This window comes from Crinia signifera, chromosome 2 (assembly GCF_055691185.1).
Source record: "Crinia signifera chromosome 2, ASM5569118v1, whole genome shotgun sequence".
Classification (NCBI taxonomy): Eukaryota; Metazoa; Chordata; class Amphibia; order Anura; family Myobatrachidae; genus Crinia; species Crinia signifera.
Window position 1 is genome coordinate 247,625,821 of NC_139218.1, and position 20,663 is coordinate 247,646,483.

Genomic DNA, 20,663 nt, shown 5'->3' on the forward strand with positions numbered 1-20,663 from the left:
TTTTTCGGTAATCACGCTAGTAAAACTTCAAAAATTTCTTTATGTTCACTCGGTCCATGCACTGGATCATGTTTATCCTCACTTCCTTCCACTCCAGCCACTGAATTCACTTTATCTCAACACTTGATTAATACATATCAAATAATTGGTTCTCTCTGGATGGCCTTGAAGCATATTTCATTTATAAGGAGACCTTAAAATAGGTCCAACACTGTTTTTCACTATGTCCTCACGGTTTTCATGAATTTTTTCACAATTTTGTTGATCACTTTTTGTTCACTTCTCAACACATCACCAGTCTATAAATTAGACTATCACTGAATAATTTGATGTAGGGGATGATAGACCAGACATGGAAGTATCCAACATATAACTATATTTGAAATAACCCACAAAAAAGAGTATAAAATATGCCGACGTGTCGACAAGCACACAATGACAAAATTGCCATGCACAGCGAAGGATATGACTAAAGGAATCTATCCCTAAATACCTACCTGAGTACTTTAGTCTCTCCTGAAATATGAATATATCTCATATCAGGAATCGGAACAAATTTACTGCAAGGGTTGGGGATGGGAAATATCCCATGTACTAAATTTTGCACTAGACTATATGCCCCACTGTATTCACCAAGCAAAAAGAGTGCACTCCCTACCGAAACAATTAAATCCACTATGTGGGGACACTCTCCTCTGTAATAATTTCTCACGTCCACCAAGTATATAACAGCTTTCGACAGGGAGCAGAACATAAGAACAATAGTCGACATTGCAAAAAAGCATGTCGACGGACACAATCCTAATGCATGACATACAGACTATATATATATATATTTATTTTTTTTGTCCAAGCTGGATGCACTATACGGAGCTTTACCCAATACTTACCTAAGTACTATAGTCTCTCCTGTTATGAATATGAATGAATATAATATATTTTTCTTGTCAGAAACCAGAACAAATAAACAACAGGAGTACCTGACTCCACATCATCCGAACAATATGATATAAATTATTGCGACTCATGGGGAACGGAATAGAAGGACAAGAGTCGACATTGCAAACAGACACATGTCGACGAGAACAATCTTAGTGCATGGTCCAATATGACACACAGATCATCTTTGAAATTAAAACTTAATCAGGTGTATGTATTACACTAACTTGTGCAAGGACGATTACACTCCCTACTAATCAAATGGAACCCCTTGAGCGGGCATTCTCAGCTTTCTATGTTTATCATACACCCAATTGGACAGACCAATTGTGGACATCCAGATTCTTGCGATTGGATGCCCGTCAGTTGGTCTATGTATCAATACAAGAATCTAGGGTACTTGTGAGTTATCCGGACGCCCGATTTCTAAATCGGGTCGGATCGGGCACATCGCATCGCATCGCATGCGACCATCGGATGCGATGCGATGCGATGCGATGCGATGACCCGATTTTTCCATAGGAATCAATGTTAAAATGGACTGAGTCCATTTTAACATGGAATTCAATGGGAAAAAGGGGTCCTTTTCATACCCCTACTATCCAAGTGGGCATGGAGTTGGATATAAACCTGTGGCGAGCGTAGCGAGCCACCGAGCCCGAAGCGTGGCGAGCGTAGCGAGCCCCGCGAGGGGACACGGAATACCGTCCCCTCGCGGGGCTCGCTTCGCTCGCCACGCTTCGGGCTCGGTGGCTCGCTACGCTCGCCACAGGTTTATATCCAACTCCATGCCCACTTGGATAGTAGGGGTATGAAAAGGACCCCTTTTTCCATAGGAATCATTTTAACATTGATTCCTATGGAAAAATCGGGTCATCGCATCCGATGGTCGCATGCGATGCGATGCGATGCGATATCGCATCGCATCGCATCTGATTGTATGCCTTAACTTAAGGCATACAATCAAAAAATCGGGCGTCCAGATAACTCACAAGTACCGAATCTAATATCGGTGCTATTTATGATACGTGATGAGACAAGTCAGCGAGACAGGGGATTATCACAGAGGTCCACGAATGTGTACACACCATATGTCGATGTGTCGACAAACGGCCATCTTATTCTGGCTAGTCTTGGGTAGTGCATTGGGATTACCATGAATACCAGTGAGAATCAGCATGTATACTTATATTTACTATCCTTATATATACTCTGTAAATACTTCCATACATTGATATCCCCTGTAAAACACAGGAATTAACAATCAGTAGTGATAGCCATGCCCAGCAGGAAACCGAGGATAGGCATAGGCCAGAAACATAAGTGTCATACCACCACTCGACCAATGATCTGGCGATACTGAGACACACCTTTAATTACCTCATGAATATGGATGAGATCAGGGGAATAAAAGGAGCTTCCGGGCGCCCACCGGGTGGTCCTGAGGAAGCGTTTTACAGCGAAGCGTACGCTGACCGACTAACACACTCAGTGTGTTCTAAATCCCCCTCTTCCCCTCCCCACATACAATGTTTATATTCTGATTTGTACCGCAGCGCGATTATAGTCACCGGTCCACACCGTGACTACACGTTAGTCTGGCGCCAGACTTGACGTTCCTTGAGCTGTCTGGATGAACGAGGCAAGTGCTAGTCTGCACACCTCTAACGTAGTTCACCAGCGCTCAAACCTGAGAAGTGAGAGTGACTGCCTGCAGCCGCACGGCAGCAACACCAGAGGACGGCCCTGGACGGGTGTTCGCCTCATCTACTACGCGAGAGTGACTATACCGCTAATCCTCTCGGTACGAGCATTAGAGGACGGCCCTGGACGGGTATTCGTCCCGTCTATTACACGAGAGCGACTGTACCGCTAGTCCTCTTAGTACGAAAACTGTCACTCTCACTGTTACAGTAAACAATATAATTACTATTGACCAGGAGAAAGTCTGTATCATCAGTTCTCTCCACCTGAGAGCACTTTACTCTCTTCGCGGCTGCATACTGTTTAGAAACACCTATACACAGGGGATACTGGGAACTTGAGGGTCACACTGAGTCAGGGGAATATTTCCCCTTTTTATTAAATGTTTGTGATTTTTTGTATGTCTTGGTTTTATTTCGCTATAAATTTTTAACATATACCCAATAAACGTTATATATTATGAGTTAAATTCTTAGGTGCACCAGCAAGAGGCATTCTTTTCTTTCCTCTAACTCTTATATTCTTATGTATCAGATCATACATGTATTGCAGTATAGCAAATTATACCCTATATAATAAGATCTGTAAATATAAGCGAACTGTCAATTATTCAGGTATACTAATCTGCGGTAGTATCTGCACACTTGCGTGCTCCTACACACAATGCTGTGTCCGCAAGATCATGCACTGTGTGTGCGTGCGAATAGCCTCTGTGGGTGATTTCATTTGCAACTCCAGCAATACACATGCAGTCAACCCATTCTCAACCCTTTAGTTAATTAAATGATTTGACTAATTTTATTGTGTTTATTGGAACTAATTTACTAATTTGAACATACATAAGAGCCATTAAAAAGACTGATGCAAGTGTGTTTTAAACAAATGAAACATATACAGTATGTGGGTTGTGAGAGTGTATAGGTTTAAGATGTTTTGTTGGTCATTAGAGTGATTTAGTAGTTATGTTTCCAAATTAAAGTGTCCACATGCACACAGATGGGATACGGTTGTATTGTCGACACCACTTAGGTCAACAGTCATTAGGTCGACACCGTTGGGTTGACAGGTGGCAAGGTCGACAGGTGTCTACATCGACATGGGTGAATGTCGACAGGTGTCAATGGCGACATGGGGCAATGTCGACATGGGTTTAGGTCGACACAGCGTTAAGTCGACAGGTCAGAAGGTCGGCATGGTTTTTTTACTGTTTTTTTGAGCCGACGTGCCGACAGGCCTACCATCCAATAGGGTGTGGTGGGAGAATAAAATAGTGAGCATAGCGAGTGCTGCGAGGAGCTGCGGTTGACTTCCAACTGTGTCCATGTCGTCTGTGTCGACATTCGGGTAAAAAAACTGTAAAAAAAAAAACATGTCGACCTACCGACCTGTTGACCTAACCCATGTCAACCTAACGCTGTGTCCACCTAAATCCATGTCGACCTTGTCCCATGTCCCTTGCCATCTGTCGACATTCACCCATGTCGACCTAGACATCTGTCGACCTTGCAACCTATCGACCCGACGGTGTCGACCTAATGACTGTTGACCTAAGTGGTGTTGACAATACAATCCACACCCATACAGCAACAGTGAATGATATTAAGGTGTTACATATACGCACACATACAGACGAAGCGCCTCTCAGCCAGCACCAGGGCTCTCCAGAATGCCCCTGCTGGCCAGATGGCACTCCATCCGACTGGGAAGCATATCCCATTTTTCAGGTGGCGGGGGTTAGGGGGGTGCTGGGCGCGATCGGCGGGGACCAGCGGCCAGGTGGCGGGGACCGGCAGGAGCTCCGTTGGGGACACGCAAGTGTTTTTCAGACCAAGCATTGCAAGTATACATGCAAGGTTGTGAAGCTACCACCCAGCACTTGTGGTCATCTCCCCTTGTATACACCCAGGGTTCTGTCCATTTTTGCCCTCTTGGGAAACTCACGCCTTCATTTTAGGCCTCGTTTACAAGTGTATTTCTGTGTGTAAGGGTGTGAGCACGCACGGACTATAAAACCCGCACATGCGCACTGCGGCAGTTGCGCATGCATAATGAGCTAAATTCCACCTTATGTGTGAATTCTCATCCTAGCGTATCAACCAGAATAACCCCCTTAGAGTATTAGTCAAAAAAACAGTTGCAATGCTGTTGCACTACTGATGGTTTTTCTCACAAAATTTGCTTATATTAACCCTTATTCATTTTATTGCAGATGCATCAAAATATGGCAACATGATAGTGACTTAAATACATATATGCGGATTACTTGGTGCTGGTACACTCCGTTGTTTGATAATACCATTCAATTATTAATGTTAAATTAAATATAGCATATGGTGTTATTTTACTGTTCAATGCTAGTCTCTGCAGTCCAAAACAAATGTTTAAATTCACTCATATATATGTATCAATCTCCTTTAAATGGTAACTTAAGTTACAATCTTTGAGGCATAGGGTATAATTTAATAGGATGAGAGATTCAGAAAGTGAGAGATTTGGTAAGAAATTTCTATTTTTTTTTAACCCCTTCAGTGGTGGGTTTTTCTGGGGCTGGAGTACCTAAATAGGACAGGTTTTTCCTGTCCCAGAAAAACCGTCCACTGAACCAACCCAGCCCCTCCGCTCCAGCGGTCTTTAGCGGAGCTCTCCTGCTACTGTGGCCGCTGCCATCATAGCAGCACACTAAACGGCAGCAGGCAGTAGGCTGGGGGATGTTCAGGGCGGCTCAGGAGGACACCCGAGCGATCCCGAGTCCCCAGAGCCAAGCCTGCCGCCGTCTCTCCCGAAGTAATGGCGGTGGCAGGGGAGCTCCGGAGCGAAGGTGAGGTTTTTTTTTTTACAACAGTGGGGGAGGGGGGGAGCTGCCTGGTGGGGGACGCTGGTGAGGTGATGCGCCAGTGGTGCTGCAGGTGTGCACACCTGTAGATTTGTGGCATGGCCGGAAATTTTCCGGGACTGCCCGCTGTGGTACTGCAGCGTGGCCCGGAAAATTTCCGGGACTGCCACTGAAGGGGTTAAAGCGGCAATCATTTACACTGCAAAACCAGTTTGATTTTAAAGTGTAAATGATTGCCGCATTAAAAAAACTCAAGATTTTTTAGCAAATCTCTCACTTTCTGAGTCTCTCATCCTATTAAATTTCACCAATAGAGTTTTTTTTACAGTAATTACCTCATGTGATCCACGTTTGAGTTGGCATTTGTATTGCACTGATACATTTAAATTTCCATGCACCTTGATTTTTAAATCATAGATTTTAACCATCTATTCTGTGGAGGGATGAATGCATTTTTTCAAATTAGTTTCCCCTGCTTACTTCTGATTAATTTTGTATATTTGAAACCACTGGACAGCACCAACTGCAAATGATATTTCTTGATGAAAACATATGTAGAAAACATATGGTGCTGATGGTACATGCTACACACTCCATCCATGAAGCCCTAGCAGTGGCAAACGCAAGATTTTCAGAAGGGGGTTTCCAGAGGGGCGGAGCTAAGCACAGAGATGGTCACTTAGGTGACCCTGTATATACCGGGTCAGTTAAAGTATTATAGATAGACCAAATGTATATTAATAATAATAAAATATATACATATACACACACACACACACATATATATATATATATATATATATATATATATATATATATATATATATATATATATATATATATATATATATACAGGGGCGTCAACAGCAGTGTAGACCCCTGGGCATAGCAATGTATTAGGGCACCTACTGATCCTCCAGCTCTAGGTGTGGGGGAAGCTTTGATGTCTCCCGGGTGGTAGGGGGTATTATATCAACCACTCAGCATGTAGGGCCTGGATCAGCAATTTCCACTAATTACCCCTTTACTGCGCAGATGGTGGGAGATGGGGTGGGAGTAGGGGACATTGGGCTGAATGAAGGGGCCCTGATACATAACTTCCAGGGTGGTAGAGGATGTTTAATATTCAGAGGAGGGGTGTATAGTGGAGTGGGCTTATTATTCATAATTTTCTGGTGGGAGGACAGCTTGCTTGACTGCAGATATCGGCAGTTCCCAGAAATAGATTTCTTAGATTTTAATGGAATTAAAAACTAGAGAATCCCACCTACCAAATGTTATTGGGGACTAGGGGATCAGAGTTCAGGAGACAGAGCAATCCGCCAATGAGAATATAAAACTACATACCAGGTGTGTGAAGCTGGAGCAGTAACCAGCTGCTGTATGGCTGATAACTCTGGTTCTGGGAACAGTAGAGACAAGCTACTAGTGTCCATCAAAGGGGGAGAGTCCCAGATTTTGAAATATACCCTCAGAAAAGTCAGACAGAACCTGAAATATATGACTGGGAAGAGCAATTAACAAGCTTGGATGAGGACCACTGCTTTGAAGTCAGATATCTCCGGTTCCCAAGGGCCGATTTTTTAAATTCTTTTACCCATGGAAAGAGAGACCCTCAGCTTTTTAGCCCTTAGACTCCTGGGGGGTTTCTGGGTACTCAGAAACCCCCCCTGGGTGCGCTACTGCCTAGCTGCCCACATTGATTGCCTTCTTGGTAATCTGTTCCCTGTATCCTTTGCCTCTCCCGCAATGTTTCTGACTTTTATGAGAATGCATCACTGATGGTCATGGCAAATGTCCAGGACCCATATTCCCACTGTACATAGCAAGAGACAAATAATCACAAATGCCCTCTCTCTGTATAGAAATACAAATTCCTGGAAGATACCCCAGATTTCATGTGTGATGACATTAGTGCAGCTCACATACTGTACAATATAGGCATAAGAATATTCTTACAGGGACCTAAGAAACAAATAGGGTTCAAGTTGCCAAAAAAAAAAGAAATGAAAAAGGGGTTGACTAGATTGACCAAAAAGGTTATCACTGGTCGTCAAATTCTGTTTCTGTTCTTTAATGATTAATAATTTGCTAAAGGCAGCACCCAAAGGAGGATTTTGAAGGAAACATTTTTTTAAGAACAAAGGATTTTTGAGAAAAAAGCTTTGCAATAAAACATAGATTATGAGTCAGAGGTTTTAGAAAAAAAGATCAAAAATAGAGACTAAAGAGGATCCATGTCTCAAAATAATAAAGGCTACAAAGATTACAAAAATTGCCATTTTTCTAATCCAAGGAGAGACATCAAAAATATAACTTAAACCCGGGTATATTTTACAGTGGGACACTGATCTTGCTATTGTAGTTGGAGACAGGATTTCAGTCAATTGGAAAAGATCCCAGCACAAGATAAACTTGGTCACAGTCACTTCACAGAGAAAACAACAAATATACCAAATTTCAAATTGTTGTGCCTGCAAGTATACAATTCTAATGTACCTACTTTATTGTATGGATAGAGTAGGATGCATACCCCCAAAGTAGAAGATTGTGAAAGCTTGGTGAGAAGGTTAACATCTGCGCAGGAAGGATAACACAGTTGCAATCCATGCTGGGGTACAGGAACCAGTTGCATGACATTTTTAACTACCTTGGAGAAACATAAGGCAAGTGTGTGCGATTTATAAAAATCACACAACCAGGGAGCCAAGTGAGTCACTCAAAAAGAGGGCTTACAGTATGTTGTATTTGTCCATGTTTGCTTATTGCAGTGGTATTATTTCCTCTGTGTATTTATGCTGCTTGTCAAGGACATTGGTCATGGGGAAATTTCAAGCAAATAAAGCAGCGGGGAGAGGGCCAGGGCAAACGTAGTGCTGCTCAAAGGTGTTGGTACTGGTCACACTGTCCTTACTACTGTGAGTTTTACTGCCATGCTGGCTGTTATTTAATGCTTTTGTAGATTATTGGAAATAGTGATACCTTTATTGTCTATACCAGGGGTCTTCAACCTTTAAGACAGTGTGGGCCACATTAAAAAATTCAACGAAGCCCGAGGTCCACTAAGCTCTACTGTGGAGTTTATCACAGCCCTTCATAGACAGACATCACAGCCCCCTAAAGCACAGCCCTTTATAGATAGACAGCCGCATAGATAGTTGGCACAGCTGCCCATACACATACACACACACACACACACCCCAGTAGTCAGCACCAGGGCTGTTTCCAGGGCGAACAGAAAAAAAATGTGGGCCCCACCCCCATACATAATTTAATATTGATGAAATTGCACGCAAAGTAGGGGTGTGCTCCCAAAAAAGGGGTGTGGTCTAATTATAAGGAGTGTGAACTAGCAGGAATACAGACATTGGTTACCGCAGCAATGGTTGTTGTCCTTCCATGCTTAAGTTGGCTGACTGAAGGCCGCACAGTGACATATAAACATGAAGGCCCACACAGTGACCTAGTATGCCTCATAAATCAAGCCCAAACAATGACAGGCTACTTAAATCAATGTACACTGTTTATCCATAATGCCCATTACACATTGTGCCACACACCGTAATGCCCATTATACATTGTGCCCCACAGTGTAATACTCATTACACATTTATCCACACAACATGATGCCCATTGCACATTATGCCTCACACCATGATGCCCATTGCACTATAATGCCCCCAATACTCCTGCTTATACATATGATGCCCCCAGCAGTGCCTCTCACAAAATGCCACTAGTAGTGTCCCTAATAAAATGCCACCAGTAGTGTCCCTCACAAAATGCCCCAGTACTGCCCCCCCCCCCATAGTCAGCACAGCATTGCCCAGCCTGCCAGCCCAGCATTGCCCAGCCTGCCAGCCCTCCCATAGTCAGCACCACATAGCCAGATAGCCCCCCCATATATTCAGCACCACATTGCACTGCTAGCCCCCCCCTCCCCCCACAGACAGCACCACATTTCAGACAGCCCCGCATTTCAGACAGCCCCTTTCCCCCTCCCCTTGAGAACCTGCCTTAATGTGCTGCACTGTACGGCAGATGCAGGAGAGCTCCGTCAGAGGGGTGGCGGTGAAGGCTGCTGTCACTACCGCTTAACAGTTAAAGGACAGAGGCGGGCCAGTTACGCGGCTTCCATAAATATACAATGTGCATGTCCGCGCACGGTCCCCCCCAGCCACTGCACATCTAACTTCCGCCGCATCCCACAGCAAAGTGGACCAATGCGGAAGGATTTTTTTTTTTTACAGGGCTGGCAGCAGGTGGCGGGCCACTCACTACAAGTCAGTGGGCCACTTGTGGCCCGCGGGCCATGGGTTGAAGACCCCTGGTCTATACTATAATTAGGAGGGCCCGCTATTAGCATCCTGACACCAGAATCACCAGAGCCAATGATAGTAGAAAGATTGAATGAGCTTGCTCTTATAAAGGCAGAATTAAGTAGAAACACGTTATTGGCAAGACCTTTGCGAGACCATGAACTAATGATAGCAGTATGTACAAATAACTTGTGCGTGATGCTATGTGGAATAAATGTATTTCTCTATTTATCTCGCTCTCTCTCTGTCTCTCTCTCTCCCTTTATTTATCCCTCCATACATATTTATTTAAAAATACCACTTTCCTTTGTAGCAGATTCTCAGAGGATATTAAGGCAAGACCTTGGCTGCAGGTACTCTTATACCATTCAAATCCCAGATCCAATTGTTGCTGTTTAACAATACATTGCTTTACAACAATGTTGACCAATATTTGAATATCCTATCCCCCTGATATAAGAATGATCTAAGGTTGTTCTAGTTACAGATTAATGGTGCAGGATTCAAATAAGAACTCAGCTTTTTATATTTTATAGAATCAATTTAACACATTGTAAGTTCAAAATAAGCCCAGTACTCTGCTGTTCATAGAAGTGTCTTTCTATTAGAGACTACACATTATAAACTAATTTAATTTGGTAGCGGTCATGAGCTACTATAAAATGAGTTATACAGTATGTAGTCCTACAGATACAAGCGACTGCATATGTAATATAACACATATTTGAATAGATATTTATCCCAGGCAATATATTTATAATTCTTGCATATTACAATACAGAGATGGCGACCATGCCTAAAAGCCAATTCTTTAAACCAACCTCATCACGGACACTTGTCTCACAAGTGAGATTGCTGACACCCACAACCAGGTGATATAATCATACCACAAACTCTTTCATCTGTACAGGTATATAAACATTTTTAAACAACCTACCCTTTTATTGGGCTATATAGCAACATTTCCACGTGTGATCGTTACTTTGGGCGTTAGAACATGTGACTTAAAAATACTGCCAAAATAAAAGAGACGGATTAAGACATTCAACCTACACTGAATAGTATATTCCACATGCATTATATTGGAATATAATCTTTAAATACCTGATGCATACAGCACAGTATTATGTTTATATGTTGATGTGAAATTTGATATGGATTTTTAATTGTTGATATACAGGTGGCCACCTGATATTTATATGATTAAGACTAATCAGGCAAGAATTTAGAATGACTGTAAATAGACTTTCTTGTTGGTTCATTTCTGGAATTATAGCTTCAATTTGTTGTTGTATAGGAGGCTTCAGTTTGTTAATGGTTGTTGGTTGATGTTTGTAGACCTTAACATTCAGATGGCCATAAAGAAGTCCCAAAGGGCAAGATTGGGTGAATGTGAAAGCCATTCAACATTATCATGCAACGAAATCAAGTGCCCTGAAAACAGTACTTGCAAAATCTCAACAGATCATCTCACCGTATGGTTACAATGTACCCTAAAGTTCTCCCAGTCACATTAATGTAGTTCCTGAACAACCACCATTAAGTTCATATGGAACTTAAGATCGGCATGAAAATTCTCCTAACAATTGGACCCAAAGCGGAAGCATGTTACCAGGTATAGCATTTTGGAGATTGCGCACTGTACTTTCTAACAGCATTGATATTTTCTGTCATCCATATGCTCCATTGTCTTCCAGTTGGTTTTTATTTCAATGCAAAACCTGTGGCCCTGAAATATGCAACCCATAGCAATACAGTTTACCATGAAGTGCATTTAAAGAAGATCTCTGGCCATCACAGATTCGTTGTTTTGGATAAATATTTAAAAAAAGAATGTGCAATGCACACTCATCGACGCAATGATGGCACATGCTGATGTAAGACCCCATTAGTGGCATCACTACAGGGGTGTGGGCTGCACATGGGGGTCACCCACTGAGGGGTGATAACAAAATGCTCGCTCCTGCCCAGTGACAGGAGCAGGGTGCTGTACTGTAATAATACATGCAGCACCTGGCTCTTGTCTAAGGGGGTTATTCTGGTTGATTCACTTGGATGTGAATTCACATCCTTGCGAGTCAACCAGATCCCACCTTGCGAATGGTGGTACGCCGGCCCACCAATCGCATGGTGTGTACGTTTGCATGGCATGCAAATGGATGTTTTACATAAACATCCATTCGCAGCCTGCGGGTGCATCCACATAATTTTATGGTCTCCAACCATCGAACAATGGAAGTGGGGGGGGGGCAGCTGACATCCAGTGATGTCAGCTGCCCGCCTCCCGCCCCCGCATCATTGCCCAATTAGCATGAGAATGCCCAGCATTCTCATGGGAACACCCATGAAACACTGGGCGTCCCCATATGCTAAAAGTATGACATAAGCTTGGTCTACAATGAAAAACTTTCGATACATACAAAAAGTCGACATAATAATGGTCAGTACATGGAAAGACCTTAATTTTTTCTTCATTTTTAAAACTTTTTTATACTTTAAGATCTGCATGGACTCAGCAGTCATGGTAGCAGAAGCGAGGCAAGGCACTGAAAGGTTCATGGTACACTAAGTGAGGGTCCATGTGCTCAGGTGAATTTGACACCACTTTTTTTTTTCAAAACTCACCTTTTCATGTTTCCATCTTTTTCATGTGAATCATTTTCTTGTGTTAACTGTTTGTCGATGTCAAACTTAGGCATGTTGACTTTTTGCATTGTCGACCTAGTGCGTGTCGAACATTGTGTTGACCAATTGACTGTCTACCTTTTGATCCACACCCCTGAGATAATGGATGTAAATGTTCAAATCGTTACATGATATCGACTAGCGTTTTCTTTTCTTTTAATGCAAGTGCGGCTGACTTGGTATCATCTTAATATAATGAATGTACATAATAGATAATACAAAGTTGCTATATCAATGTGTACTATGGATACAAATATACAAAGCAAGTTCAAGACTGTGAATAATAAATATGAAAAGCATAGTAGTGGAATGGACAGTTGTGATTAATTCTAAGCAAGTCATTTCTAAAGTAGCACACACCACTACCTGTAATGTTTGAAGATATTGGAATGGCGTCTTGGGCTGTTTCTGAAGTCTGCAATCCACTGTTCACAATATATGATGACTAGTCTCCTGGGGAAAACAATGGTGCTGGCGAATTACTCAGGGGACATGTTTTAATTGGCCAATTGTATAAGAATTTTTCAGATAGGTGCTATGGGAGAAAACTCACCACTGTACATGTAGCTTAAATTTAATGACTTAGGGAAGAACGGCATTAGGAAAAACTTTTAGAAGGCATGATCAGTAAAAAGTACATTTTTGTAAGTATAACTCTTAAAAAGAGGAAATGGGAAAAAATTAGTTGAAACAAGAGAGTTAGAATAGTAAACTTTTGTGAAAAGGGGAAGTTGGTGCTCATTGCAAAAATCATTTACACATGTACAGCGGCTCTTCTCAGATTTATTCTTGCTAATGGTATTTATTAACACTATATATTCATCACCTCTTATTATTCAGTTCAATATAACCTTCTTTATTGTAACAGTGGTGGTATCTGTCTGTCTGTCTGTCTGTCTGTCTGTCTGTCTGTCTATCTATCTATCTATCTATCTATCTATCTATCTATCTATCTATCTATCTATCTATCTATCTATCTATCTATCTATCTATCTATCTATCTATCTATCTATCTATCTATCTATCTATCTATCTATCTATCTCTACCAAATAGTTAATGATGAGATGATCCATCCATGCAGTGCATATCTCAGCTTCGGCACTACAAATCTACAGCAGCCTGCCTAAAGTGTCAGAGAAGACACACATTTTGCAGAGGATGCAAAAGCTCCAGGCACAAATCAGACGACTGAATTCAAACATCTTCGAATCTCATTAACATGCTAAATCATTGCAAACTTGAGAGGACACAACATGCATCTATTATTTAAAAATACACTAATTAAAGCTTACACAATGCATAGAGCAATTTGGTATTTTCCTCACATACAGTACCAAGTCAGCAAGGCTGAAAATAAAAATGTGGAAAGTAATTAAGTATCATTGATCAGCTTCTGTGTGAGGGAGATATAGGTTCATCAAATAATAACATATTAGTAAAAAAACATCTGTAAGATACGAAGGAAGATTGCATAAACTAATGTCAGGAAGATGCTCATTAATTTGACATTTTGGAACAGTTATAAAGTTTAGTTTCCTTGCTGAATGAGAATTGATGGGAATATATATAAATCTGCCAACAGCACATTCCTGCCATAAGATTATTTTTTAAATTGTACATTAAACTCACAAAACAAAGTTGTATCTTCTCTACTCCATAGAACCTTATAAACATGGACATTATTTTAAAGTATTTAATGCACATTCAAAAAATATATAAAATTCATTATGAAGCTAATTATCCAAACAATAACAATAACTTAATACACTATTCGACCAAGCTTGCTGAAAAGATTTCACACCAACTTGGCGTGCCAGATCATGTATCCCATTGGATAATGGCACTTATTCAGATCTGATTGTAATACAAATGTATTCTCAAAATGGGCAAATCCATGTGCACCGCAGGTGGGGCAGATGTAACATGTGCAGAGAGAGTTAAATTTGGGTGGGGTGTGTTGAAACTGAAATCTAAATTACAGTGTATAAATAATGCAGCCAGTATTACCCTGCACAGACAAAATAAGTCACCCAAATCTAACTCTCTCTATACATGTTACATCTGCCCCACCTGCAGTGCACATGGTTTTGCCCATTTTGGGGAACAAATTTGTACTGAGCTCAGATCTGAATAAGGTTCAATGGGACTTGCTTAATATATATCATACTGCACAGATAAACAAATGTGAGTTCTTATACCTGTGCATTCTTGCACTTTGATGTTCAGAGCCATTCATGGGTTAGTGCAGAACAGTAAGAGCATGTAGAGCTAATTACCCGCATCCTATGGATCTCATTGTATATATTTCAGATACAAGGATAAGAAAGCATATATGTGCATCAATACGCTATATTTCAAGAATGTATACAAGAGAAAAAAACATTAATGTATGGATACATTTTTGTGTTTATGCAAAAGTTGCTTCTTTTCCCTATAACTCCAAATTAGGCCCATAGTGCACCATGCTGCAGGGAAGCTTTGAGATGTGTTAATTATTGAGCTTCCAATTCTCTTTTGATGTGACAACAAAGTATAATATTTTCTTTATGTTTTAACTAGCATTGTTTTCCAAAAAGTAATACATCCTAATGATTGTGATTAAATGCAGCATACTGTATGTATAATGAAGTATGAGTCTACTCAGAGAAAACATGCTTAGTTAACAGGAATTAAAAGGGACAATACCTCTGTATCTTATGTCTGTCTATGACCCAGAGATCATATATAATATGATATATAATATGCTCACTTAAACACATGAAATTCATATCTGTAAACTTGAAGGTGTATTAATGTACCTACAATCATATTTATTACACAGTATTTATGTAGGGATGTCCGGTGCCATAAAATCACTGGCACTCTATAAGCATTGGTGATGTGGATAATGATGATGACTTGACTGTGCACTACATACTGTGCCTTTTTGACTGCACTACCAAATGCTTCCCATAGGTGCTGCTGTGGGATACAGTACCCTCTGCCCTGTAAGGTAACAATTAATAAACTCTTACATTACACAGCTGTTACTCATTAAGCACCTTTGGGCTGAACTGGAATGGAAATTGCGAGTTACTCTAGGCCTTTTCATTCAACATCGATGTGTGACCTTATAAGTCCTCTACACAATGAATGGGCACAAATTCCCACAGAAACACTCCAAAATCTTGTGGAAAGCCAAAAAGGGTGTTAGCTGTTATAGGTGCAAAAAGGAGACAACTCCATTATACCCACTTATGGGGTACATAGTCATAGGCGTGCGCACGGGGGGGTGCCGGGGGTGCACAGGCACCTCCTAATAACCGGCACCCCCACAATTACAGGACCTCCTTGACCGGCAGCAGCAGTGATGAATCTGATGCCGCTGGCTGCTAAGCTGACCAACGCATCGCAGTCGCGTATTTTAGTCCCCACTGAAGGGCATAGAGCCCGTTGTGCAGCAGCCGCCCCGCCCCCCTTCTCCCCCTTCCCCCCGCCCCCTTCCTTCTATCACAGTCGGTGTCCCCGCCGGGCATAGAGCTGACAGCCTAAAGAGTGCAGCTTTATTGTGAATGAGTCAAACAGACTCATTATACACCTCCGCGCTGCTCAGCACACTCTGGCCGTGACAGCACAGCACACTAAGCTGGTGCCACGTTCCGGGCAGTCAGGAGGAGGAGGCGGAGCTACCCTCTCATCTTTCGCCAGCTCCTCTCCTCTGCTTCCTGTAACTGTTATGGCTGCTGTGGAGACGGGACTAGTTGGGTGATTCTGCAGTGCAGGCTGTGCTGCCGGGGATGATGATTGTGGCCAGGTGGATGCAGTAACAGCTGAACCCTGTCCCTGCCTACAAGAAGAGCCAGCCCATCTCATCCTGCCTAAGGTGTAAGTAAACTTATCAATGTCACAGCCTGTTGCCATCTCACAGCTTTCATCCAATGCCCCCCAGTCACCCAATATCTCACCATCACCCACTATGTCTGTGTCACCCACTATGTCTGTGTAACCCACTATCTCCCTGTCAATCACTATACAGTATGTTACCCACTATCTCTGTGCCATCCACTATATTTCACCCACTATCTATGTGTCACCCACTATCTCTGTCACCCACTATCTCTCTGTCACCCACTATCTGTGTCACCCATTATATGTCACCCACTATTGCTGTCACCCACTATATGTCACCCTCTATCTCCATGTCACCCACTATTTCCCTGTCTCTCTTTATCTGTCACGCACTATATTGTCGCTCACTATATCCCTTTCACCCACTATCCCCCTCTGATACATATTTCTGCGGCTGTGATTGTGTCTGAGACTGCGTCTCCCGGGTCACTGCATCTCCACATGGCATTGAGCAGGTAATCCCCCGCTGGGCAATGAGCACATAATCCCCTGAAGGGCAATGAGCATGTAATCCCCTGCTGGGCAATGAGCTTGTAATCCCCTCTGTGAAACAAGCCTGTAATCCCCCCTAGGCAACGAGCATGTAATCCCTCTGGGCAACAAGCATGTAATACCCCTGGGCAATGAGCATGTAATCCCCGCTGGACAACGATCATGTAATCCCCCTTGACCAGCAACCAGGAAATCCCCTGTGGAAACAAGCATGAATCCCTTGGTATCAAACATGTAACTCCTAGCAATGAGCAGTGTAGGTAATCGCTACTTATGTGGCATAATATGTAATAGGCATTATGGTGTGTGACATAATGTGTAATGGCATAATGTGTAATGGGCATTAAGGTGTGTGGCATAATGTGCAATAGCATCATGGTGTGAGGCGCAACATGTAATGGGCATTACAGTGTTTGGTATAATGTGTAATGGACATTACGGTGTGTGGAATAATGTGTAATGGTCATTATGGTATGTTGTATACTATGTAATGGGTGTGTGACGTGTAATAGGCATTACAGTGTAAGTTTTTGGTGCGCACCTTCAGCCCACACTGTACCTATTGTCCATGTTTTACAAAAATGTGTCAAGCCGTGGCACAATGTGTAATGGGCATTATGTGGAATGACCATTACAGTATCTAGTATGTGTGGGGGGGGGAGTGATTCCTTCTGAAGGGCATTTACATAATGCTTCTATTTAGTTTGCATTAATACCCAAAAGACGTTGATTGGCACACCCAGTAGGTGGTGATGGACACGCCCAGTAGGCGGTGATGGACACGCCCAGTAGGCGGTGATGGACATGCCCCTCCAATGGTGCACCCCCAAAGAAAATGGGCTGCGCACGCCTATGTACATAGTGTTGTTTGTACTTGCTATGCTGCTGACGATGTGCGATCCATCACATTGTCAGCAAAATCCTCTGTTGGCCCTTCATGCAGGGCCAATGGAAGATATCCCTGGCAAGGACAGTGATGCTTGATTCTGCTGGTAATGCTGGCTTTGGAATGTCTGTATGAATTTTCTGATGCTGACTACCCTGCTGGGTCCCGTCACCCACTCTGGGTACACATAGGCTAATGTAGTTACTCTAGTTAAAACTTTGCCATTCTTAAACAATATTTTTTTTTTTGTAACTTTAGGCCAAATGTACTTTGCTCTTATTTGCTGGTCCCGGTGTGATTATGGCAACATAACTTTTAGCGTTAATGTGGCAATTTTAAGTAGTTTGGCAAAAAAATAAAAAAATTACCTTCAAATTATTTTCCACCTTCTTATTGGAGCCTAGTGCATTTAGGCATTTGCCACAAAAACATACTGCGCAGTCAAACTTTTATTTTCTTAATGTTCTATTATGTTACCTTTATACTCTTTTATAGATGTATATTTTTAGCCCTTCAAAATGGTTGTCCTTACTTTTTTTATTTTTCTATTATTCACTGCCCCCTTTCTTATCATCTTCTGCTAAATTTGTTATCTCTGTTATGGGGCCTACACACGTAGTGATTTCAGGCCATTTTTTGAGCGATATTACTAAATTTAACTAGACCACTCAGAAAATGGCCCTACTGTGTCTGTAGGGGACATAGCAATAGCAGAGAACACTGGTCCTGACAGATCGCTCAGCGGCACATCTGCCCACGACAGATATGCCACCTATGAGAGAAGTAATTGCTGATGCATCCAGATGTAATTGTGTCACAAATTTGTCAGCAAGCCTTTAATGCAGTCATCATTCCTGTATCAAACCTGTATTGTATTTGCTTTTATGGTTACTTTATAACTGGAATGAGGCCAGGTGCTTCTATGGCTTAGTCAGGACATATACGCTGCAGCTGCTAAGCTAGGGCACTATGCTCACTCATGTACACCTTCAGACTCATCCCGAGCAGTGCTTGTCACGGTGCCTATCTGTCATCTTTTGGGTCTGTACAGCCATCATAAGTCACGATACAACAGGTTTTAGGGTAGCTCACGTTTCTGTATGTTCTAGAGCGTGACTTGATTTTCTCTCAGCTTCACTTTTTCAGATGTTGAATATTCTCCCCTTGCTGGTCTGGATGAACTGTCATCCCTGTTATTCAGTTGAATGTCCTAACTAGATTTAGTGGTGGCCATTTTAGTTGTTTTATTACGCAGCACAACTACGCAGCACAACTACGCAGCGTAACCAGTACACCTGAGGTTATGGTTAATCAGGGTACCTCACGTTATGCTGTGTATGTTTTCTGGTTTCTTAGGTTTTACCTGACCATAACCCACTACAGGTTTTGATGCTGGAATAATTTTTAGTTCTGAGCCTCCCTTGCTGATGCAGATTAGAATACTTATATGACAGATACTGGGGGAAATGTATTAAGATGTGTATTCTACTTCGCATGTGATGTAGCTATGGGCAATCAATCAGATCCTGTCTATTATCTTCTAGAGGGTGCTAAATAAATAAGAAGTTGATTCTGATTGGTTGCCCTTAGCAACATCACATGTGAAGTAGAATACACATCTTAGTAAATTTCCGCCACAGTATCTTGCAGTTTGATGGGCTGGACCTGGGAACCTCTCTATGTAGCTATAGGATGCTATCGGAACTGGCTTCTCTGCAGCCTATATTGGTAAGGAGGTGGTGGGGTGTCTAAATGTATTGCTGCTATGGATTTGTATGACAATTCTGTCCTTAAATCCTTTATGCAGCACCAAAAAAGCCTACCATTTACCCAATGCATATTGTTACAGGTATTTACAGCTAAGACATAGAAACATAGAAACATAGAATTTGATGGCAGATAAGAACCACTTGGCCTATCTAGTCTGCCCCTTTTTTAAACATGTTACCTCAAACCATATTTGATCCTTATTTTTTTGTAAGGATATCAATATGCTTATCCCAAGCATGTTTAAATTGTACTACTGTATTTGCGTCTACCACCTCTGATGGTAGGCTATTCCACTTATCTACTACTCTTTCTGTGAAGTAATTCTTCCTCACATTTCCCCTGAATCTTCCTCCCTCTAGTTTCAGTGCATGTCCTCGTGTTCTGTTGCTCCTCTTCCTGTGAAGAATGTCTCCCACCTGTACCTTGTTAAAACCCTTGATATATTTAAAAGTGTCTATCATGCCCCCCCTTTCCCTTCTCTGCTCTAAAGTATACATATTAAGATCTTTTAGTCTTTCCTGGTACGTTTTGTGATGTAGGCCATGCACCATTTTAGTTGCCCTTCTTTGTACAGTCTCTAATGTATTTATGTCCTTCTGGAGATATGGCTTCCAGAACTGAACACAATACTCTAGGTGAGGTCGTACCAATGACCTATACAGCGACATTATTGCTTCTTTCTTTCTACTGCTGATACCTCTCTCTATGCAACCAAGCATCTGACTTGCCTTCTTCATTGCTTTGTTACATTGCCTACCTGCTTTTAAGTCCCCTGAAGTAGTGACACCTAGATCCCTCTCTTCCTCAGTAGTTTCCATCATAGTGCCATTTATACTATATTTAGTCTTTGGATTTCTGAGACCCAAGTGCATGATTTAGCATTTTTTGGCATTAAACTGTAGTTGCCATGCTCTTGACCATTCCTCTAATCTACCTAGATCCTCAATCATTTGTTTTACCCCTCCTGGTGTGTCTACCCTTTTGCATACCTTTGTGTCATCTGCAAAAAGGCACATTTTACCCTCAATTCCATTTGCAATATCACCAATAAAGATATTAAAAAGCACCGGTCAAAGTACAGATCCCTGGGGTACTCCACTTGTAACCTTTCCCTCCTTTGACTGTACTCCATTTTCTACAACTCTC